The sequence below is a fragment of the Sardina pilchardus genome, chromosome 3 (genome assembly GCF_963854185.1).
Source record: "Sardina pilchardus chromosome 3, fSarPil1.1, whole genome shotgun sequence".
Classification (NCBI taxonomy): domain Eukaryota; kingdom Metazoa; phylum Chordata; class Actinopteri; order Clupeiformes; family Clupeidae; genus Sardina; species Sardina pilchardus.
In genome coordinates, this window is record NC_084996.1 from 36,317,364 (window position 1) to 36,333,925 (window position 16,562).

The 16,562-nt window shown below is 42.9% G+C and overlaps 1 protein-coding gene across 2 annotated transcripts in view; it reads left to right on the plus strand.

Moving 5' to 3' along the window:
- The first annotated feature begins 8,731 nt into the window (after positions 1-8,731).
- Positions 8,732-16,562, plus strand: part of spop (speckle type BTB/POZ protein) — a 71,454-nt gene continuing 63,623 nt past the window's right edge. For both annotated transcript variants that reach the window (XM_062533112.1, XM_062533113.1), the window contains exon 1: positions 8,732-9,003. The gene's annotated coding sequence lies outside the window, so the exon portion shown is untranslated. The remainder of the gene's footprint in view (positions 9,004-16,562) is intronic.

A 16,562-nucleotide genomic window follows, 5' to 3' on the forward strand; every position in this document is an offset into this window, starting at 1 on the left:
GGAGGGGGAAACTGAGCAGGAACTGACGGCCAAATATGGGGGACAATGAGGACAGGCAGGCGGCAAGAGGAGAAGAAGAGCAGGTGAGGAGAAGGAGAGGGAGCGGAGGAATACGCAGGCCTGCAGGAAGAGGAATGGAGCAGGAAAACTGGAACCCTACCATGGGAGCCACATACTGTGATACTCTGACCTCCTTTATTGACTGTAAGAAACGGCAGAGACAGAGACAGTGAGAGAGAGAGAGAGAGAGCGAGAGAGAACACACAAGGGGGTTAAAAAATTATTGTGTGTGTGTGTGTGTGTATGTGTGTGTGTGTGTGTGTGTGTGTGTGTGTGTGTGCATGTGCGTGTGCGTATTGTGCACACGTGTGTGCGTGTGTTATGAAAACGTGCCAGGTTCCCTCATGTATGCATTTGTGCTTATTTTTACCTTTGAGAACATCTTGTGTGAACATTGTGTGCGTGTGTGTGTGAGTATGCGTGTGTGTATGTATGTGTGTGTGTGTATATGTGCGTGTGTGCGTGTGTGTGAGAGAGTCAGAAAGACAAAAACAGAGAGAGAAAGAGAGAGAGAGAGAGACATTGTGTGTGTACATGTGTGTTTTTTTTGTAAGACAGTGTTTGTTTCAGAGCGCCGTTCCTTAAGATCTGATTGGGGCTGCCTTCAATTCCCCAACTAATTATTATGCAGATTCATCTGAGCATCCCATCCCCCCGGGACTGACAGACATATTTTCACATTACTGAGAGCGACACTCTACACACCAGGACTTCTCAGGCATTCGACTTAAAGCACTTTATTCTGGTGTGCTCGTCAAGGGGCTGGACTCAGTAAAGACTTCAGTTCAAATGAGACGTTCCAAACAGACTGAGCTGTATAGCCTACATTTGACTGGCAGGAAGAATTTCAGAGGCACATTATCGCCAGTCTATTTAGGCCGCTGTGTTTGTTGTCAGGATCGCTGAGAGCTGGCTAGCCTCTTTGGTGGCTCACAGCAATCCAGATCAATCTCTAGATTGTTTATGATGTGAGAATCATAAGTATAAAGACCAGTCTCTCTCTCTTTCCCCCTCCCTCTCTTTCTTTGGAAGTATGAATCAGTCTATCTTGTGAGCTGGCTGGACTCAAATGAGTTTGGCGGAAAACACTTTTTTGAAACTTTCTTTTTCCCACTCTCCCTTTCTCTCCGCCCCCCACCCCACCCCCCTCCCCGTCTTGCCAGTGTTTCTGTTCTTCAAGTTTTCTCTTTGAAACGGTTTAATCTCTCCGCTGCTTATGCAAACAACACAGTCAGTAATTAACCCAGCACAAAAGCCGTCATCAGGACCTGTTACAATTCATTATTTATAATATCTCGCATTGTCTTTTTAAGTGCAGCCAAGCAGCCAAATTACTTTCTCTCAGTTTCTACCCCCTCTCTCTCTCTTTCTCTCTTTCTCTCTCTCTCTCTCTCTCTCTTCCTCCAGTGGTCCTGTTTATTCTAAAAGAGCGTCCTTCAACGATCTCCTTTTCAGGACGGCGTGGCTGAACAGAAGAAAGCCAAGACGTGGTTTATCGCCAGCTAGCAGACAAATCCACTCTAAATGGCCACAGATACTCTCGCGCAGCCTTGCCTAATCCATCAGCAAATTCATCCTGGGACTGTCTGTTGATGTGGAGCTGTTGTTGATGTCTGTGTTTTTTTCCTCCTCCTCCTCTCCTCTTCTCTCTCCTCTCTTCTCCTTCCCTTCTTTTGTGCTCCTTCTCTTCTGTGTGCACAGCCTCTTGCCTCTTCAACTTGAAGGGGAATTATGTTAATGAAAGGCACAGAGTGGAGAGTGGATAAACAAACCGTTGAGCCATCAGGCTCCCCCTGCAAGGGCAGACGTTGGTATGCACCACTGACATTAAAACACATAGCACATATTTCTGTGGGCAGCCTCCATTTTTGTGGTTGTGCAAGATATGGGGGGTTGTGTGTTTGTGTGTGTTTGTGGTGGGGGGGAGGTCCTATAGGCTTCCAAGGGAGTCTCTCTCGCTCCATCTCTCTCTCTCTCTCTCTCTCTCTCTCTTGTCACGTCACTATGGGAGCAAAAGTTCTCAAGGAGACTTTCCTCTTCACACTTTCCTCAGAGCTTAATTCCCTCTGAATTGGCCCTGTCTTTTTCAGGCGAGTGCCCAGTAGACTCATAACAGACTCATAACAGCACAAGGGTTCGGGATTAGTACCAGGGGAGTGGGGCTGTGTCTTTGTGTGGACAACAGGGACAGTAGTCTGTCTACCCAAGTTGCTCTCGCTTTTGTTTCCCCAATTATCCAGTTACTTCCGTTTATTTATTATGTTTCCCTGCACGATATTTTCTGATGGTCCCCTTCCATGGCAGTGGGTATTTACTGCCCTGACCAAAGAGCCCATTCAAGATCTGTAGTCTGTCATAAGAAATGCTGACCCAGGATCATTGCTCTCTTCATCAGACAACAGTGTTTCCTTTCAGATAAGGACTGGACTGCTGTGTCGGTGAATGTCCAGTCTTGTGCAAACTGCATTCCCAGACTCATTCTGTTTCCTTTTATGAAGACACATGGAGTGGGTAAGAGGGATGTCTTCCCATACCTTCACCTATGGCCTCATTCTCTCTGAAAAGCAATGCAGACAAAGCCACGTCCTGATTTGTTTTTGTACCACAAATTAAAATAATGAAACGATATGTGTTTCAATTGTGAGGAGCCTCTATAGCGAGGCATCTTTTCCCATTGAGACTCGGAGCCATTCAAGGATCCGAAAGAGAGTCTTCTGTAGATATTTTATGCGCTTTCAGCTTTCAGCCACTGGAGTCTAAAGTGAATATGGCCACAAAGTACTTATCTATCAGGGTTTCTTTTCAATTGTTTGACTGAATACATCACTTAGAATGAGGACTTTATATGAAAGTGTCTAATAAATTATACTGTAGCTGAGCAAATGGAATGCATTCCTCTTTGAATCTTTGAAAACTGTGTTTGACAAATGAACATTCAGTGCAAGTCAGCACAGATTGGGCTCTTTTTCCACATCATGCCCAGAAAATGTGTAGAATGCTAGCAGCTAGTGGAATAGAATCTGTTTTTCTGGTCAAAGAGACAGAAAGGTTGGAACCAGCTGGCTATCATTCCAAAATAAAAAAAGCGTAAACACGTCAGTTACATTAAAAAAAACCAGGTGAATCAGGTGAACTTTTCAGAGACCATTGTTCCTTTCAGTCTTCTCCTTCTTTATCAAATCACCATTTGTCTCACTCCTTGATCAATCTTTTTTCCTGATTATTCTAGTCATCTATCATCATTGAGTGCTATCAAAATGCCCCCCTGATCATTTATCCCCATCTCCCTATGCTTCATTATTAAAGCCAAATGGACTTGAATAGCACATTTCCATTTATCCTTTTTGTTTCAATTCCATGTTTTAGTTGCTTCCTGTTCCCTTCTGTAAGAATCTGTATGAAATGGATAAGCCTCCCAGTGGGTAACAATAGTCCAAGCACCAACTCTCACCCCAGCCCCCTGCCCAATGATACCTGGTCTCCCAGCCTCCCGACTGCCCCCTGTCCACCCACACGTCCCCAGCCATCTCCAACAAACACCCTGCCTCCGCCGCCCCACCTCCCATGATGCCTTGTTGTAATTGAGTGAGTGTCGGGACCCCGGAGTCTTGTGCGTCCACACTCTCTAAGCACTCTAATTGAAGTGCAAATTCAATACTCCCTCATCAGGCTCCCGCTCGCTGCGCCTCGTGCTCTGACACGCCTCAGGTAATTACATGGAGACTGGCACTTCAATCATCACTCCGACACACACACACAAGCACACACACACACACACACACATACACATACACACAAATACAAACACAGAGAAAAAAAACAAACAAACACAAGCACACACATCCCGAGCAAACGAGCAAACAAATGACGGCACAGAAAAATACAATTTGCCATTTCTATTTGTAGGGCTCATGAAATGGAGAAGGAGTAACCAAAACAGGCGCATTCCTGCCGTTCTCCTCCTCCTCTCACCATCCCCATCTTAGACTTTTGTTTTAATCTCTTCGACTTTGTTTCATCATTTCCATTTCATTGTTTGGCATTCATTTAGCTTTGTCCCCGGTGCCTCCTAGTATTACAGTCTTCCTCTTTAATGTGCAGGTAACCCAATTCCTCTCTGAAGAATGCCTCATTATTTGTCTAAAGACCAGTGAGGAGGTAAGTGATATATACTCACATGGGCTGGCATAATATTATGCACGTAAAATCTCATATGAAGAAATGCATTCCTTTTTCATATGTATATGTCAATAAAAGACTGTGCGTGCGTGCGTGCGTGCGTGCGTGTGTGAGTGCGTGCGCGCGTGTATGTGTGTGTATGTGTGCATGTGTGAGTGTGTGCATGTGGGAGGAAGGTATCGCCACTTTAATTAAAATTCCTTTATTTTCTCTCTGCTGGTCCCCAGTGGACAGCACTTCTCCCCACCACGTACTTATTTGTGTGTAATTACATCAAAACTCCTTCAGAGGAAAAGAGGGGGTGGGGGTAGTGGGGTGGGACTCCAGAGCATGCCAGATCTCCTTCAGATAACTGAGGCTGGTGATGTGGCAGCAGTGAGTCAGGACAGAACAGGATGCCAAACACAGGCTTGAGAAAAAACAGGTTGCTTGAGAAGGGGTGAGAGGAACGGGGTACAGCACAGTATAAAGGCCGTGTCAAGACTTTACATCTGATAATCCATAGTATGATGTAACATAGCCTTGTGGTCTTGAGAAATGACCTTAGTTTCGGAAATGTTTAGCGACAGATTATACTCACTCAAAGAATAGCAAGACAACGGAATTGAATGATGGATGTTTTTGAACTGGCATGCAGGTCATCTCTCAAAACCAAGGGTGAGAAATACAAGGTTACATACTTGAAATCCATGATGAGATGATACAAGTACCTACTGATCACAGTAGTTTATAGTAACTTCGACACCCTGAAACTCAAATCCAAGACGGCGCACCGGGGTACGTATTCTGTTAATGTTGGACTTCTTTCCTCTTGTTTACGACGTCTTTGTTCCTTGTCCAAACTTTTTTCCCCAGCCATCCTCCTCCCAAAGATTTTTTTTTAATCTTTTCGTATTGGCTCAAAGCTATCCTCCCTACAGACAACAGATTGGAACAGGAAGACACAGCATACTTCACTGAGAGAGGGTAGAGAGAGACAGAGAGAGAGAGAGAGAGAGAGAGAGAGAGAGACAGAGACAGAAAGAGACAGAGAGAGCATGCTTTGGAACTTGTTTACTTTTGTAGGAAAACAAATTAGCAAATGCAAACGGAATGGAAGTCTATATTCCCTCTTTCTTGCGTCTGAAGATGCTTTACTCCAAAAAGTGATAATTATGTTTTTTTTTTCTTCTCCAATATATGTACAAAGCAACAGTGTTTGCCAACTCAAATACACCATTGACTTCAGTTGAGAAAAATGAGAGGAGACCACAGAAAGGCTTTGAGGTCATCAAAACACCAATTAGGCAGTGCAAGTCTGTAATTCAGATATATCTTTCACGCATGCAGTGTCTGGGCCTTGTTTGTCAAAAGCTTAGCTATTATTAGCAACACCTTTGATAACTTAAACTTGAAGCTGTTTCATTTAAGCGAGACTGGTCAGAGACCCCTTCATGAAGTTACAAAATTGTCATTTTTAATTATTTAAACTCATGTCATGTCTCGATAGAGAAATAAAAAAGAATGGCAAACTAACAAAAAAAAGAGAACACAACATAGTAAACAGTAATTTACTGTAAAGATCAAGGAGAAAGCAAGAAAGCATTTGTTTGCAGTATCTTCTGTTTCATAACAAAACTATTTCTGACCATATCATTATTTCCCCATTTGTTTTGCAATCAACCAGCCATTCAGAGTTTACAGAGCAATTTAGCCCTATATGCAACAGTAAGCCAACAACAATTATCTCAGAGGCAATAGAAGAATGCTGGAGCATTTATTTTTTAAGCATAAGAGGCAAATAGAATTTCAGTTATTAAGTTATTAACAATAATTCAAAACAAGAATTGATTTAATTTATGTTGAATCTAATCTGAAGCCATTAGGCTATTTTGTCTGAATGCACCTTTATTATGACTAAGTCTCAGAAGTGCAACATGGCAATGCTCAAAAGAGCAACATTGGCCTAATCCTATAGGCCTACACAAAACACATAAGTAGACTTGTGATTTTTATTTAGCATTTAGTTGACATCATTGTAGCCAATGGCCTAAACAACACTTTTTATTTTATTTTTATTTTATTTTTTTAAATATGACTACTTGATTTAGGCCTACTATGATTTAGGCTACTTTGCACAGATTTCTCTTGCCAAATGTATTCGCTTAAGTAGGCTATAGCAGACTTATTGGTAACACTTTATAATAAGGGTACATGAATTCTCATGAACTAATGCATGAATTAATGCATGAATTATGCATTAGTTAATCCATTAATATATCATGAATCATTATGACTTAACATGAATTCACTGATTGTCATTAATGAATTAATACATAAATAACTCATCATCTTAAGCATTAAGTACGGTTGGCACATCATCATGAATCATGATTAATTAAGCATGATCATGATGACTTTTTGTCAGACAAAATCTTGGACATCACCGTCATGGAGAAAAAAGAAAAGTAATTACACATGAATTCATGTTAACTAAATGTCATGAATTATCATGAGTAAATTCATTAACTCATGCATTAATTATACATGGAAATCTCATTAATAAACATGAATTAATAGTATGTCATTAATGACATCAGGTATGGACAACAAATTCATCTTGAGCATTAGGTAGTGGGTAAATCATTATGAATAATGATCAATTACACATGATCATGGTGATTTCTAGGTATTTGAAATGTGCTCCAAGGGGTAAGTAAACTATACATTAACTCATCATGAACTAATTAAGACCATTTTCAGAGAATATCGAAGAATCCACTTCTTTCGTCAGTGATAAAGAAGGGTCCATTTACCACTTTAGGTGAGGGGCCACAAACATGATGAACTCATGAGTAATTCATCATTAATTAATGTAAATTGACCATTTTTGCATGACTTCAAACTTCATGCATTTCAAGCACCACCTGTTCATCACTTTATCTGAGGGGCCACAGACATGGTTAACTAATGAAAAGATAATGCTTAGCTAATGAGGACATGCCTATATTTGAACAATGTGGATTCTTCGATATTCTCTGAAAATGGTCTTAATTAGTTCATGATGAGTTAATGTATAGTTTACTTACCCCTTGGAGCACATTTCAAATACCTAGAAATTATCATGATCATGTGTAATTGATCATTATTCATAATGATTTACCCACTACCTAATGCTCAAGATGAATTTGTTGTCCATACCTGATGTCATTAATGACATACTATTAATTCATGTTTATTAATGAGATTTTCATGTATAATTAATGCATGAGTTAATGAATTAACTCATGATAATTCATGACATTTAGTTAACATGAATTCATGTGCAATTACTTTTCTCCATGACGGTGATATCCAAGATTTTGTCTGACAAAAAGTCATCATGATCATGCTTAATTAATCATGATTCATGATGATGTGCCAACCGTACTTAATGCTTAAGATGATGAGTTATTTATGTATTAATTCATTAATGACAATCAGTGAATTCATGTTAAGTCATAATGATTCATGATATATTAATGGATTAACTAATGCGTAATTCATGCATTAATTCATGCATTAGTTCATGAGAATTCATGTACCCTTATTATAAAGTGTTACCGACTTATTTTATCTGTCATTACACTGTATTCTCTTTACTATCCCTTATGAAAAAAAACCTTATGCAAACAATAGTATTTTGGGACAAAAGCTTGGTTAAGGATCAATGTCTGAAGTTGTGGCCAGGTTCACTATCCTGTTTTCGTCAGGTGTTTGGAGTTTGCCTTTTGATATGGCCTGATTCAGACATTTCTCCACATTCATCAGCTAGCTGGCAAATATTCCAAGCTACATGTAGGCTGCTGTAGGAATGGTTCTTTGTGACCTGAGGGGATTCAGGTTTTATGTTAATGTGGGTGCAAGCAATTAAACACAATGTGTTTGATTAGTGAAAAGGGTCGTCTGTTATATTCTTAAAATGATAAAGCTCAGTTATCATTTAAAGCTAGGCGGCCTATATCATACTGTCAGTAGGCCTACTTTAGTCACCTTGAGAAACAGAGATCTATGTGAAAACTCGGCAGATTTCTCCTTTAAAGAGTTCATGACCACAGTTCCTATATTTGAGCTGTCTTTTCCCTGCAATTGGAACCATGTGAATGCCAAGGTGAATGTCCCTTTTGAAAACTGCAGGAGAGACTATTTGTAATTGTTTGACTGAATATGAACACAGAATGTAGGATAGGTCTATTATAGAGGAAGGATAGCCTATGCTACAGAACATGTTAGCCCACAGAATGGAATAGAATATAGGCTAATCTATTAAAGTTATTAAAGTCATTGGGCTATACAGAAAATGACTACATTTCTAATACAGAAAATGCATTTGGCTACAGTGATAAATACGGAGTGGCCTAAGTCCATATGCCCACATGACAAGATGAGAGACGTCTGTCATGTTATTCAAGATGTGAGAACTCATGATGTCATATTATGTAAAGTGTTATGCAATATGTAGTACAGGAGTTACACTGGCTACATTACAGTACTACACACATCTTTGTTTGTACTGCGTATGAAGCATCATGCTTTATGTGGATATTAGCCTACTGTGATTCACAGTTTGTAATCTAGGGCGACGTTCTTCAGAAAAGTCTCAGCTGGTCAACTAGATTGCAACCAACCCAAGTTAGTTGACAACTGAGAGAATGCGCGTGCTAACGTTTGCGTCATAGCCATAACCCGGACGTGAAGAGCTCTGGGGAAAAACTCCGATCCGGTCGAAGAAAAGACCAAGGAGAGGTGAGTTTAAAGAATGTAGTAGCTGTTTAATCCTACCTTTAATGTGTGTGTAGGTCTGTGTTGCTAGTTACTTTGGCGGTAGTCTGGTCTGTGTTAGTGCGCAGTAGCTATCTTTCACGAACTCTTCAAAACCAAGCAAAGGTGGGCTCTGTTATGGTAGAGTTCAGTTTACGAGATGGCCATCTGGTAGCTTCGATTGAATTGTCTACAGAGACTGTTTAGGTTGTTCATCATTTACATGAAAGCTTTTCAATTCCTAGTATACGGCTCACAGCAGCTTTCAATGATTTGGTCTGTGGCTCGGTAGCAAGTTTAGGATTTAGCAAATATTAGCTGGCTAGCATCAGCTAACGTCAGTTTCTTGTTTTGCCAGCTGCAAGGCTTCATGTAATAGCTAACTGCCTTGGTGCCTACTGCCTAGCTAGCTAACTGTTATCACAAATACGTGGCTAATGTAGTCCTGCGAAGTTGCATGATATGCTTATGGTTCAAACATGAACGTTGTCAACAAGCATTCTTCTACCATGTTAGCCTGTTAGTCAGTCAGCAAACCTAAAAGGTTGTAAAGTAGGATCAACTCAGGCCTATTAGCCTACACTGAACATGAGAGTTCAGCTCATGCTTGAACAGCGAGTTAGCCTAGTCGTTGGAATGTTTGTATTGTTTTGTTAGCCGGCTATGCTAGCGTGGTTTTGTGACTGAGGCTGGATCAGAGCTGTGGTCCTGCACAGCCAGCTAGCTATTTGTGAGACTTCTGCTTGGCTTACGATAAGATTGCTGTACACCTTAGGTAAAACATTGATTATTAAACCTTAATTTGCAGGTACATGCGAACGATATTGATGACTTATAGCTGTCTGTTTGTGATGTAATGAATTGATAGCATGTCTGTGTGGAGACACTGATTTGGGAAGAGGCAACGTTGGATCAAGTCTTTGTAGAGGCCTGTGTGTCAGGAATATACCCATTGCCAGATAAAGAACCATACTCCATCGCTTTCTCTTCAAGAAGTGAGCACAAAGCGCATGCGTAGACATTGGCCTCTGTGTATCCAGCTAAATAGTGGCGTTTTATTTTTGCATGCGCAGTGCAGCGCTGCAGGGGTGCTTTGTGCCAGTGTGTGCTCCATCGAGATTGCGAAGAGACGGGCCGGAGTAGGCTACTGCATTGCAGAACACTGATCGTTTAACTAGAAGAAAGTGGGACAGTGATGCGTTGGTTCCGTGAAATATGCATGTAAACGTGAACCAGGGACACATGTCGTGAAAAGTGGGTCCTTTGGCTCTCCATCTGCTGTCTTGCCTCTAGACATTTCCACTTCAGAATGAGCTTTACGCAAGGACTCAACCCAACCCAACACCGAATATTAACCCTTTTAGGAATAGGTGCCCTCAAAGTGATAGTATTTAAATACCTTCTGTTATTGATGAAATGTAAACAGTAACTCACTTGATAGCTTCAGTTACCCATGCTTGCTTTCATAGGCTGTGGAGTTTGCTCACATTCTACAGGTTCCCATGCTCCGTGAGAAGTTTGAGTCCAACCCCAGTGTATGGCTTTAACAGCCTTGCTTTAAACTATTTCCCTTCAGTCTACAGCCCTCTTAGGCACCTGTTCTACACCTGCTCTCTGCCCTCAATAATAAACCAGATCCCCTATTTCTCTCTCTCTCTCTCTCTCTCTCTCTCTCTGCATGTGTGTGTTGGGCCAGTCCTCTTGACACCTGTTTTTTTCTGAACCAGGCTTTGTCAGCAGACATTACCAACAGGGATGAGTAAGCAAGCAGGTGCAATCTGTGCTTGTGTGGGTACAGTGCTCATCTGTAATTTGTGCAATTTGTTAATAGTTGATCTGGTGCTTAACTGGTGTTGTGCAGTTTGATAATGAGCCCAAACTGTGGCTACTGTGCATATTCAAGGCAAGAGTTCCATTTGCATACTTCTAGACAATGTATAGGGATCTCAGGCACTGTGCCAGAATTTATTTGCACGCCGGGCTGTTAAAGATTTGAAAATATTGCAGATAGTGATATAAGCCTAACAGTGTCAACATTTCTTGATAACTTCAGGCCCATACTAGGCCTACATCTTATTTACCTTTACCTGATTGTGTTAACTCCTTTTAAACCTGGTTTTGATGTAACCAACCTAAGTAACTTTTTGAAAGAACACAAATACAAAAAACAACAACAACAAAAAAGCAAACCCGGTTTTCATTTCATCTGACACCCTTTTGAATCTTTGAAAAACAAACACAAAACCCTTAAATTTACATTATGCAACACCCACTGTGTTTTACCCCAACTAGATGGTATCTGTCAGGCTAATGCAAACCCTGATCCTGTCTGTCACCCCCCGTATTGGAAAGTGATACGTAGGCAGCCATTTGGTGAGGTCATACCCCTGCCTGGAGAAACTTCCTATTATAACACCAGCCCAAGCGTGTGCACTTGTTCACACACAAGTTTGGTGTTGGTGCAAACAACATTGGCTGTACATGAGCTTACTTTCGCCTGAAGATTCAGTTTTAGATTATGTCTAATGCTAGATTAACCATGTTACTGTGATGGGTACTTTTTAGCTTGCTAAAAGTGAATGTATTTTTGATACGCGTCTTAAATGATTGATAGTGTTTCAGTATGAGTGCTTATACCATTAGACTATATTTTTTTAGATGGTCAGAAAAGGAGTTGGTTTGTATGGTCTGTAGAGGTAGTACAAAGCAAGGTCCTAACAGCACCAAAACATCCCATGCCACACTGGAAGTTGGTTCGGAGAAAATTGCTTGCTAAATGCATAAATTAATACAAGATGTGATTTTAGCTCATAATTTGCTGTCACTGCCGGATGAAAGCAAGAAAGGCAGTAGATTGGGCTGTGGTGAAGTGCTTCCACCTGAATGTGTGTTATTGAGAGACTTTTTCAACTTCTGGAGAGATAAAGCATAGAGTAAAGTTTTGCCTCCGGTTATCTGGGTTTGAGTCAGCTTTTCTGACAGGAGCTCACCGCCAGCTGAGCAGATTTGTACTTCTCTCTCTCTCACTGTAAGTGTGTGTGTGTGTGTGTGTGTGTGTGTGTGTGTATATGCATGTGATGACTCAGTAATGTTCTGTTGAACCGATGAGGAGCTCACAAAATATCCTCCATCACTTTGCTGTCTTGCTGAAAGTGTTCAAATCTAAAACTTCTCCCTCTGTCTCTCTCCACACACACACACACACACACACACACACACACCTCCCACTCCTTCAAAATAAAGCAATCCATCAATTAGTGTGTAGCTCCATTTAAAACACGCTCACCCCGAGCTCTCATGAAATTACCCGTAATAATAATCTGCTGCGCTAATTTACCAGCCTGGACTGGGAGCAAATGAACTGAAATATTTTGATACTGTTGCACAGATTTTGAGAGATCGGCCATCATGGTCTTTTCCCCCCTATTGGTGGATTTAATTGGACATTTTAGGCTAACAAGTGAGTAACATTTTGAAACGTTCCATAACTCGTAGGCTAAGATGCACTATGGCCTGCATTGTGCTGATTGCGTTCACCCCCTGTTACCCACACAGGCACGCAGTGCAAACGTTTAATAGATAACAATTTATATTCATCATGGAAAGGTCAAGCCACAGTTTTCTTGCAGCAAAAACAACAATTTGTAAATTGAATAGCTCAAAACACAGGAAGGAAGTTTGGCAGGTAAACAGCCCCCGGCAAAAGCTCTGCCTCTGCCCTGTGTGGAGGACACAAAGAAGGCATCGGTGACGTGCCGGAAATAAACGACTCCCTGCTCCGCTCGACTGCCATGTCTGGGTGTGTGAGCTGACCGAGCCAGGCCTTGAGCTCTTTAGAAGGGGGAACAAAAGCCCCAGTCCCCTGCTTCTCAAGGGGGGGAAGCGGTAGCGGGAGTCTGGCCTGGCAGGCAGATCTATGCACCGCTTTTGTGGCGGAACAGCAGTGCTACAGACAGGCTTGGATGCAGCCATGAAGGCGATTGTGAATGGAAGTGAATAGCTGGATGAGCCCAATAGCACACACCAAAAAAAAACAGTAGCTCTGTGACCATGATCGAGTGGATATCTTTCCATGTTTGGCTTGTGGTTTTCAAAATGATAAAGTGTGGATTGTGTCTGACAACACGTCCTTTGGCCCGGGTTTACCTGCAAAGGCCTATTCTGATGTTGTCGGTCAAACCTTTGGACACGGCCTTCTTTTCTTCTGCCCTTTTCCTCCATTCTGCTACAGTGCAGATGCTCCCATCTACAGGTGATCCCTCTCTGTCACGGCAAAGATCTGGGATGACTTCGATAAAGGAGCTGCTGAGATCATGCTTGCTCCCCCATCCCCACCGTCCCCCGTCCACCCCCGGACCGGTCACTTCTCCCGCTGCAGCTCACCTGGCGCCGTGAGGAGCTGCGGAGGCGGATGTGTGGGTGTGTTCTGCTCCGCTGGTGCTGCATGCGGCCGCACCTGGCCTCGGTCACAGTGCAGCGTGCCGCCGTGTGAGCCTGGTGAGAGGGCCAACAGTGGGGCAGTTCACATGAAGGTGCGCATGATCACCCCGCACACCGGCTCCCCTCTGCTGCTCTGGAACGGATGTGAGCGTGGGCTAATGGGACCTAGCAGCATGGTGTGTGTGTGTGTGTGTGTGTATGAGAGAGAGTGTGAGAGTGAGCATATGAGAGGGAGAGGGAGAGTGTGCAAGAGGGTACAGTGTGAGCGAGTGTGCTATGCGAATGTGCTCATTTCTTGTCTGCTGCTGATTGTTGTATTGCTGTAGAGAGATGGCAAGAAGGGTTGAATTAGTTTGCATGAGAGGAGGGAAAATTGAAATATGGATTGGGATTTGGGACATGTCTGCCTCCATACCACAGTCTGCTTTTAAGACCTTGCAGCTGATATTGTTTTTCGGTCCAGAGTGTGAGGCAGCTACGTGTGTCTGTGTGTCTGTCTGTGTGTGTGTGTGTGTGCGTGTGTGTGTGTGTGTGTGTGTGCACGCGCTATGGTCTTTCCATTCCTGTGGAGTCATTTTCAGCTCTCTCCATTCCTCCCTTTTCCCCCGCGCTCAGTAACTGGGAAGAGGGCCCGCCATCAGAATGCACCTCACACTCCCTCACAGAGAAGCCAGGCGCCGGTCTATGGTGCTGTTAAACCAGCTGGTCACACGCTAGATCTGTGTTTGCCTTTCACGTCAAGGAAAACGCATGCTGTGCGAGACGAGATTTGCATGCGTAAGAGAAGAACTTTTGTTTTTCAAATCACCGCACTCTGAAAAGCTGAAGTTCACGGAACAATAACGTGCAAAGTTGCTCAGCAGTAGAGAAGCAGGAGTTTTACCCCTTGGCTGGTGAAAAAAGAATAATACTTTTATTTTTCATGTGATTAATTGCATGTGAATTTGCAGTAATGAACTCTTTCCACCAAGGTAGACTTCTCACATTGTAAACAAAAGCCAAAAAGACTGTTTTATGCACCTTACAATGTGTACAATGTACATTTAGCATCCTATATTAGATTCTATATTTAATATACACCTTACATATTATTATTATTACGTTATGTAGTTCCTATTTTAACAGCTGATTTGAGTGTAGATAACACTTAATAGTTATTTCTGTAACATCAGCTTGGGCCACGTATTGATTTTCATAGTCTGTCTGTGAATATGCTAAACTGATACCCTACGGAGCTCTTAAATAAACACAATAGCTTACCTAACGTCTATTCAGCAATCCACTTATAATGCCCTAAGGACCAATAAGGCAAGAAATAACAGGTCCTTTTCTGGACTTTTTCAACCCATTAAAAACAAACAAACAAACAAAACAGCTGATTGCACTACTTTGGAGCCAGATTTCTATTTCAGTTGCAAACCTTTGGTATTTCCTGCAGCCTTAACATCTCACCAAAGACATCACACACACTTCCACCCACCACTGATAGGTAATATCGTAACCACACACACACACACACACACACACACACACACACACACACACACACACACACACACAGGGTCTTATCTTGGAGTCTAGGCAAATAGTCTAGCAATACCTTGATTATCTTGACCATTGATTGCCTTACACTTTGTCCCATTCACGCTGGATCCAGGTAGGCTGCTTGTAGGTGAGATATGGACCTGCTTGTGGGTCCTTCTATAGCTCCTGTGTGTGTGTGTGTGTGTATGTGTAAGTGTGTGTGCTCCACCACACTACCCCAACACAACATGTGCACCCTTGTAACGGCTGTCATTAATGCAAACAGATGCAAGATGCTTCAGAGAATGATTCTGATAATGTGTTTACTGTCAGCAATCAAAGTAGCGCATAAACAGTCATAAACGGCGCCTATTCCAGCGACAGGGTATGCAAACAACAGTGTGTGTGTGTGCGCGTGTGTGTGTGTGCTCTTGTGTGTGCGTGTGCCACCATGCTACTGTCTTCGGCATCTCTGTGGCATCTAAGTTATCTCCTATTCTCCTGTCCTTCCTTCTATCTATCGCTCCCCACTCATAGACTGGAATTGTTGCCAACGATGCAGCAGACATTTCAACCCACTCTGCCCCCTCTGAGGAGGCCAGTTAGAAAATCAGTGTGTTTGTCTTGACTTATACACTCCGTGTGTGTGTGTGTGTGTGTGTGTGTGTGTGTGTGTGTGTGTGTGTGTGTGTGACTGTGTGTGTGTATAGTGTGTCTGTGTGTGTGTTGGTTTGTTGGTGAATGGTTGGTGCTGTATGTGGTATGGCAGGAATCTCACTCATTATCTGAGCTGGCATCCTGAGTGTCTGCGCTATCTGGGCATCAATGGGAGATGCCCATGGAGATTGGGGCGCGGGCAGGAAAAGGCACGTTGGGAAGATTCCAGGCCTCCGCCACAGGCCTGCCGGAGATATGATTGTGTTTATGAGCATGGGCTGAATGGAGAGAGCATTTTACAGAGGACAGATAAAATACAGGCTGAGGGTTTAAAGTGTGTGTGTGTGTGTGTGTGTGTGTGGGAATGGGAGGTGGAAGGATGGGGAGGAGAAAGAGGATTGTGATGGTGAAATCGATAGCTCATAGCGTTGTGAAATTGCCTTCTCTCTTTCTTGCTTTTGCGGCCTCTTGTTCTCTTTTTTCCCCTCTTCCTCTTCCTCCTTTTCTCCCGCATTCTCTCCCTTTCACCCCCCCACGACACACTCACTCTCTCTCTCTCTCTCTCTCTCTCTCTCTGTGGCCAGTGTGCTGGTGTTTGGGGACCCTGTGTGTGTGTGTGTGTGTGTGTGTGTGTGTGACTGTGTGTGTGTGTGTGGGGTGGTGTTGGGCTGTTGGTGCTGATCCTCCAGACTGTGCTGTTGCTATTGATTGCGACGCGGCTCCCAATTACGGCTCCCCCTCCTTCTCCTCGGCGTTCTCACCGCTTAACTCTCTCTCCTCTCCTCTCCGTTCTTCTGCTCTCTCTTTCCCCACTCTATCTCCCTCTCTTTCTCTCTCTCCCTCGTTCTCTCCTGCCCTTTCCCCCCTGCTGTTATCTTCTCTACAGTAGTGGGGACTTCTTCATCCCGCGCTTGGCCCGGTGC